The following is a 6,551-nucleotide window of genomic DNA, read 5'->3' on the forward strand; positions in this document are numbered from 1 at the left end:
GTTCTGTGATTATCTCTAGACTCATCTATGGTGCCTCAAAGAGCAGTGTTTCATTGTTTTCCATGGCTAATATTCCACTGTGTACATGGACCACTTCTTTATCCATTCACCTGTTGATGGACATTTTAGTTGCTTCCATGTCTTGGCTATTGACAATATGGACGCAGTGCAGCTGTTGCAGCCTGTGTCTTCTTGATTCTGGTCTCCTCAGGTGAGAGGCCCAGAGGTGGGCCTGCTGGATCGAATGGTAGCTCAATATTTACATTTAAATGCAACTCCTTTCTGTTCTCATTATTGGCTCTTACCATTTTACATCTCACCAGCAGCTAGATAGGACACAGTTCTCAAAAACCAATTCAGCATTTAATGTTTGTAGACATTTTGTTGATGGTCTTCCCAGTGGCGTGAGTTGAAACCTTTTGTAGATTAGATTTACATGAGTCTAATAATTCCTGATGTTGAGCTTTTATTCATTTTCCTTTTTTTTAAAGAGTAAAACTTTCCCCTTCATAGGATCTTCTTGAAAAATTTGCTGTATGTTGAGTTTTTTTGCCATTCCCTACCTCAGCACAATTTTTGAGGGCAGGTGTCCTTTACAGCCCTGAGTCCTTGTGAATGTTAAGTGACCGTTAGCTGTGGGTTTAAAGCCGCTCTTGCGGGAAACGGCCACAAGGCGGCAGCATTTCTACATTTCCAACTCTGGGCTTTTGGGCAACAGAGCCTTCCTGGAAATCGTGTTAGTAGGCTGCAAATTAGAGAGGAATGTGCCAGGGCAAACCCCCAAGAGCTTGTATCTCTTTACTTCTTGTTTGTTATTTAATTTTTACTTATTATCAGAGCAAATTTGATAAAAATGTTGTGTGTGTTCTAGGTGTACAGAATCTGGTTCATTATATCTATGTATCGATCAATTCATCTTTGGATCCTTTACCGTGTAGGTTATTACAGAGTGTTCAGTAGACCTCTCTTGGTATTCCATAGGTATTTTGTGATTATATATTTCATATGTATCAGTACATGTCTGTTAACCCCCATATCCTAATTCATACGTTCCTTACACCTTTCCATTTGGTTAAACATAATTTGGTTTTCTGAATCCGTGCGTGTCCTTCTCTTGGAAATAATTTCATGGGTATCAATTTTTAGGTAACACCTATAAGTGATATCATAGGATATCTGTCTTTTGGTTTCTTTCTTCATTCAAGTTGGGTGATTATCTCTAGATCCTTCTATGATGTTGCCAGTGGCACTGTTTCATTCTTTTCCACGGCTAATATTCCATTGTGTACATGGACCACTTCTTCTTGGTGCATTTTTCTCTTGACGGACATTTTGGTTTTTTCCAAGTCTTAGTTTGGTACATGTGGCTGAAGTGCAGGATTGCCAGCCTGTGTCTTTTTGATTCTGGTCTACTCAGGTGATATTCGCATCAGTGGGCCTACCAGATCACATGGTAGCTCAATTTTTACCTTTAAACGCACCTCCATTCTGTTCTCACTACTGGCTGTTACCAGGTTACATTCCACCAGCAACTAGTGGGTACACAGTCCTCTAAAACCCCTTCAGCATTTATTCTTTGTAGACTATTTTCTGATGATCATTCTGACGGCTGTGAGGTGAACGTTTTTGTACATTGGATTTGCATGTCTTTATTAATTCCTGATGTTGAGCATTTTTCCATGCCCCTTTTTTAAACAACAACAAAAAAAGAAGAGACAAAATGTGCGTAAAATATGCCTCGTGAAAATGTCTTTTGAAATGTTGACGTCTCTTGAATTTTTTGGTCGACTTATGACCCCAGAAATTTTTTTGAGGGCAGGTGTCATTTACAGGCTGGCAGTTATTTTGAATATTAAGTGACCATTAGCGCTGTGTTTAAAGCTGCTGCTGTGTGAAAAGGCCACAAGGCGGCAGCATTTCTCCTTTACCAAAACTGGTTACTAGGGCAACAGAGCCTTAGTGGAACTCGTGTTCTAGGTTGTAAATTAGAATTGAATGTGCCAGGAAAAAGACCCTTAATTTTGACTTTTTATGACAGCAAATTTGATTACAGTGTTTTGTTTGTTCTAGGTGTGCAAGATGTGGTTCTTTTACACATATACATATATCTATTCTTCTTCGGATCATTTTCTCATGTAGGATATGACACTATGTTGAGTAGTCTTCTCTTGGTATTCCATAGGTCTTTGGTGATTATATGTTTCACATGTGTTTGTATATCTCTGTTAACCCCAATATCCTAATGTATCCAATCCTCACACCTTTCCATTTGGTGAACAGTAAGTTTGTTTAATGAATCTGTGATTGCCTTTCTCTGTGGAAATATCTTCATTGGTATCAATTTTTAGGTAAAACATATAAGTGATATCATAGGATATGTGTCTTTTGCTCTCTGACTTACTACCAGTTGCGTGATTACTTCTAGACTCATCTATGGTGCTGCAAATGGCATTGTTTCATTTCTTTCCTTGGCTAATATTCCATCTGTACATGTACCAGTTCTTCTTTGTCCACTCATCTGTTGATGGACTTTTTGGTTGCTTCCATGTCTTGGCTATTGTAATACTGCTGCAATGCTGATTTGCCTGCCTGTGTCTTGCCAACTCTGTCTTCTTAGGTTATAGGCCCAGGAGTGGGCCTGCTGGATCATATGGTAGCTCAATGTTTACATTTTAAAGGCACCTCCATTCTGTTCTCATTAGTGTCTCTTACCAGATTACGTCTCACTTAAAGTTGAGGGTATGCATTTCTCCACAAGCGCTTCAGCATTTATTGTTTGTAGTTTTTTGCTGAAGTTTATTCTGACTGGTGTGAGCTGATATCTCTTTGTGGCTGGATTTGCATGTGTCTCATAATTCCTTGAAATCGAGCTTTCAGGCATGTCCTTTTTTTAAAAAACTGAGTATATCTTACATCTTAAAATAGTTTTCTTGAAGTATGTGCCACATTTTGAAATATTTTGGCCATTACATCCCTCAAGACATTTTGAGGGCAGGTTTCATTTACAGCCCTCCTGTACTTGTGCATATGAAGTGACCCTTAGCACAGGTTTTAAAGCTGCTGTTGCAGGTAACGGCCAGAGGGCGGCAAAATTTCTGCACTCCCCACTCTGGTAACTAGGGAAACACACCTTCCTGCCAGTGTAAGTTATGCATTTCTGCACAGCCCCTTCAGCATTTATTTTTTATTTTTTATTTTTTTTTTGCGGTATGTGAGCCTCTCACTGTTGTGGCCTCTCCCGTTGCGGAGAACAGGCTCCGGATGCACAGGCTCAGCGGCCATGGCTCACGGGCCCAGCCACTCCGCGGCATGTGGGATCTTCCCAGACCGGGGCACGAACCCATGTCCCCTGCATCGGCAGGCGGACTCTCAACCACTGCGCCACCAGGGAAGCCCCAGCATTTATTTTTTGCAGAATTTTTGCTGATGGCCATTCTGACTGGTGTGAGCCGATAGGTTTTTGTAATTTAGGTTTGCATGTCTTTAATAATTCCTAATGTTCAGCATTTTCCCATGCCTTTTTCTTTTTTGTTAAAAATAATTGTGAGTAAAATATACCTCTTGAAATTGTCTTCTTGAAAGGTTGCCCTCTTTTGAATTTTTGGGTCAATTTTCGACCCCAGGACTTTTTTAGAGGGTGGGTGTCTTTCACAGGCCTGCAATGATTGTGAATATTTAGTGACCATTACCACCGTGTTTTAAAGCTGCTGTTGTGGGAAATGGCCACAAGGCGGCAGTATTTCTCCATTCCCGAATCTGATTATTAGGACAACAGAGCCTTTCTGGAAGTCGTGTTCGTAGGTTGTATATTAGAATGGAATGTGCCAGGAAAAACCTCCATAAGTTTATGACTCGTGAGTTCTTGTGCGCTGTTGTAATTTTTTAAAATGGGGTAATGATTACAATATTGTTTGTTCTAGGTGTACACAATCTGGTTCATTTGCACATTATATATCTATCTATTCATGTACAGATCCTCTTCCCATGTAAATTACTACAGAGTGTTTAGTAGACCACCCTTGCTAAATGGTCGGTCTTTGTGATATATGTATTTAATATGTATTTGTATAATATGGTAAACGTAATCTTTATTTACCCATCCCCTCCACCTTTCCTTTTAGATAACCATAGTATGTTTTCTAAGTCTGTGAGTGTCCTTCTGTTTGGAAATATGTTCACTGCAGCAGTATTACACTAGCTAAGACATGGAAGCAACCAAAATGTCCATCAACAGAGGAATGCACAAAGAAGAAGTGGTCCATGTTCACAATGGAATATTACTCCAATAAAAAATATAAATTCAATTTAAAAAACAAACATAAGTAAGGAGACATCAGCTTTTGGGGGTTTATCCGGGCACATTCCACTCTAATTTATAACCTAGGAGCACCACTGGCAGGAAGGTGTGTTTCCCTAGTTACCAGAGTGGGGAACGCAGAAATGCTGCCGCCCTCTGGCCGTTGCCTGCAACAGCAGCTTTAAAACTTGTGCTAATGGTCACTTCATATGTATAAGTACTGGAGGGCTGTAAATGAAACCTGCCCTCAAAATGTCTTGAGGGAGGTAATGGCCAAAATGTTTCAAAATGTGGCACATACTTCAGGAAAACAATTTGAAGAGGTAAGCTGTACTCACAGTTTGAGGAAGAAAAGGACATGCCTGAAAGCTCAATTTCAAGGGATTATGAGACACATGCAAATCCAACCACAAAGAGGTATCAGCTCAAACCAGTCAGAATAAACATCAGAATAAACTAGTCAGAATAAACACCAGTCAGAATAAACTTAGTGTAGCTGAAGCCAAGCATTCACCTATTAAGTTTTGTATTATTTCAATAAAATGTGTTTATCTTTATTTCTATTGTAACTAGAGATGCATACACACATATACATAATTATACTTAAGTTATATGGGTAGAGAGATTATCTAATCTCTGCATCTGATTTCAGAAAGTGAGGGGAGCGTTACAAAGTACTTGATATAAAAGGGGTGAGGGTCTGATGGGCTGACAGAACACCCAGGACATGGCATTTCATTCCCACTAAGGTGCTAGACTCCAAAAGACAGACGATCAAAGGGGAAGAAATTGGCACATTCAAACACCATTAGTGGGAATGTGAAATGGTGCCACCATTTTGGAAGACAGTCTGGCAGTTCCTCAAAATGTCAAACATGGAGTCACTACAAGACCCAGCAATCCCACTCCTACGTATAAACCCAAGAGAAAGGAAAACACATGTCCACACAAACACTTGTACATGCATGTTCATAGCAGCATGACTCACAACAGCCAACATGTGGAAACCAGCCAAATGACCATCAACTGGTAAATAGAGAACAGATACACACAATGTGGTCCATCCACACAATAGACTATTACTCAGCCATGAAAAAGAGTGAAGCACTGACACTCGTTACAATGTTGACAAACCTCGAGAACACAATGCTCAGCGAGAGAAGCCAGACACAGAAGGACAGTCTTAGTCTGCTTGGGCTGCCATAAGAAACTACCAGGCTGGGGGCTTCAACAACAGAAATGTGTTCCCTACAGTTCTGGAGGACAGAAGTCAGAGATCAGGGTGCCACTACAGTCAGGTTCTGGTGAGGCTCTCTTCTTCGTTGTACGTGGCATCTTCTCCCTGTGTCCTCACACGGAGAAGATGTGAGGGAGCTCTGTGATGTCTCTTTTATAAGGACACTAATCCCATGATAGGGGCTCCACCCTCATGACCTAATCACTTCCCAAAGGCACCACCTCCTAATACCATCACCTTGGGGGTAAGGATTTCAACATGTGAATTTTGGAGGGACACAACATTCAGCCAAGAACAGCCACAAACCGTAGGATTCCATTTATATGAAATGTCCATTAGAGGCAAAGCCACAGAGACAGGAAGTGGGTTAGTGTTGCCAAGGGCTGGGGGGGAGGGGTCTCCTTTATGGGGGATGAGAATGTTTTACAACCAGAGGGAGGTGGTGCTGGCTCCACACTGTGAATGCGATCAATACCACTGAGTTGTTCAAGTTAATGGTAAATGGTGAATTTTATTTTGCATAATTTTAATCACAATTAAAAAAAAACAAAATTCATCACATCAACAACTTGACACCTCAGGGAATTTCCATTTCTGCCAGGAGACCCTGTCTGCTTGCCCAGGTGATTCCTGGGACCCCGGGTGACCTCGTGGGGGCCGTGGAGTGTAAATGCAGGCATGAACAACCCCACACAGGGACGGTCCAGAGGCAGACCCAGGGCTCATCCCCAGCAGTACAGGACAGAATCCGTTTGGATTTGTCATTGCACTGTGAACAGTCCCATGGGGCCGGTGGCCGGGCACTGCCTGACTGCAGCCCTGGACACCGGGACCGTGGCCCGATCTCCCTCGCCCCAAGGGTGGGACCTGCCAGGTTAAGCCAACGGCGCTGCAGTCAGTCCTCGGGAGCTGCAGGAGCACGGGCCCAGCCACAGAGTAAGGCCGGAGCACTTCCAGCTACCTGAACACCCGCATGTTAGAGACAGGATTTTCCCGTAACGCACGGGGGACCTGAAA

The sequence above is a fragment of the Mesoplodon bidens genome (assembly GCF_964165515.1).
Source record: "Mesoplodon bidens genome assembly, chromosome: 18".
Taxonomy (NCBI): domain Eukaryota; kingdom Metazoa; phylum Chordata; class Mammalia; order Artiodactyla; family Ziphiidae; genus Mesoplodon; species Mesoplodon bidens.